At 27.0% G+C, this 1,634-nt stretch overlaps 1 protein-coding gene across 5 annotated transcripts in view; it reads left to right on the forward strand.

Moving 5' to 3' along the window:
- Positions 1-219: 219 nt before the first annotated feature.
- Positions 220-1,634, forward strand: part of LOC108756407 (L-galactose dehydrogenase-like) — a 3,258-nt gene continuing 1,843 nt past the window's right edge. The window contains exon 1 of one of the 5 annotated variants that reach the window (XM_018500176.1): positions 220-279. The gene's annotated coding sequence lies outside the window, so the exon portion shown is untranslated. Of the gene's footprint in view, positions 280-303; positions 483-621; positions 695-1,223; positions 1,341-1,634 lie in introns of those variants that run through there. The other 4 variants (XM_018500175.1, XM_018500173.1, XM_018500174.1 and 1 more) reach the window with 4 other exon arrangements.

The following is a 1,634-nucleotide window of genomic DNA, read 5'->3' on the forward strand; positions in this document are numbered from 1 at the left end:
ACTAATCGGTCAATTTAGAATCATGCCACACAAAAAACTTAAGCAGTAAAACGTAAGCGAATTGACCAGTTACGATAGAGTCTGTACATGTAGAGTCCAACATGATTTCCTTACTGCACATTTTTTGTGTGCCATGGCCTTAAGTTTGTTCAAGTAATTCTCATATTATGAGATATGGCAACACCTCAAAACTGCAACGTTGCATAAGTCGTCGTTATGATCAAATAAGTTCCATGCAGTTAGTCTCTTATCCCACTCTCCTCATTCACAATATCATAAGTGCGTATACGATAATACTCGATTAAAATCCGCTCACTTGAGTAATATAAGCTCAATCGAAGTTTCATTGCCGTAAGAAGTGGTCGTCGCAATAAATCTCCGTTATCACTGCGATATCTGAAAACTAATAAATAAGAACGTACATATTTTCGAAAATAGTGAAAAGATAACAGACGACGTTGTGCAACTCTTGCAACTCACTTGTAATATATCTTAAACGAATAAATTAAAATATATATCTGTGTGTATATGTGTAAATATATGTGATTGATATAATTGTGGCTATATAATTTTTTTCTCAGCATTGAATATTGTTAGATATCATTATTTTATATTTTCACTATTGCGTATCTATTATCAGGGTATCCAGCAATATCTGACTAATCAATTCAAAGATAATTCCAGAACATTCCAGGTAAAAATTCAAATTTTCGATTAATTTTCATTAGTTAATTAATTTTTATTGATTCGCGCAATATTATATGTTTTATATTCAAGTTACGATCCAACATGACGAATTAATTAAAACGCAAACAAATTTGGAATATTATCTATCTTTAATGCTTTATAAATAATATTGAACGAACATAATTTAACGCAAATAATAATTTCCTTATTATTTCTTATTTTATAATTATAAATTTATACATTAAATTCAAGTTTTCTACTAGTAACTTTCTTTACTGCATCTTTAAGAGTTTATATTCAAACATAATTTTTCTTTTTATTAACACAAACATCAACTTATAAAATTATTAATTCATTTTCGCTTCATTAAATCATTAATCCAATTTTCAATGTCCGCACTTGTTTTCGAAATTTTTTCTAAAATCATCGTAAAATTTATCGTTATTGACGTAGTTTTGCGCATGCGCAGAAATATGTCTTATCCTTTTTACGTAATCTGATTTTTTTGAAATAAAAGAATGATAAAAATCTCAGGTCAATCTTGAAATTCAAGGACTGATCTGGAAATTTTCAGGAGTTTTCTGGAAGAACTTAAATTCTAAAATATAATTCCAAGATTCAAGAATATTCGAGGATATTCGCTGGACACCCTGGTTATATATGTTTTTATATTTTTTATTCCATTTTTCTTTTCTTTATAGAAATAATGTATAATTAAATATCTATAGAAGAATATAGAAAAAGATTGTCACTGTCTGGTAACAATTGCTCTTAAAGCGTAGTGATTGCTTTTATCGAGTATAAATGTAACGTCTGTCACATGATATTTTTAGAATTAAAATAATGATAGAATAAAATATTTTACATTTTATACATGAGAATTTATACATAAAATAATAATATAATATTAGACATTTTTATCTTTATTTTACTTTTTTTATTGAAAA

This window comes from Trachymyrmex septentrionalis, unplaced genomic scaffold, assembly GCF_001594115.1.
Source record: "Trachymyrmex septentrionalis isolate Tsep2-gDNA-1 unplaced genomic scaffold, Tsep1.0 scaffold127, whole genome shotgun sequence".
Taxonomy (NCBI): Eukaryota; Metazoa; Arthropoda; class Insecta; order Hymenoptera; family Formicidae; genus Trachymyrmex; species Trachymyrmex septentrionalis.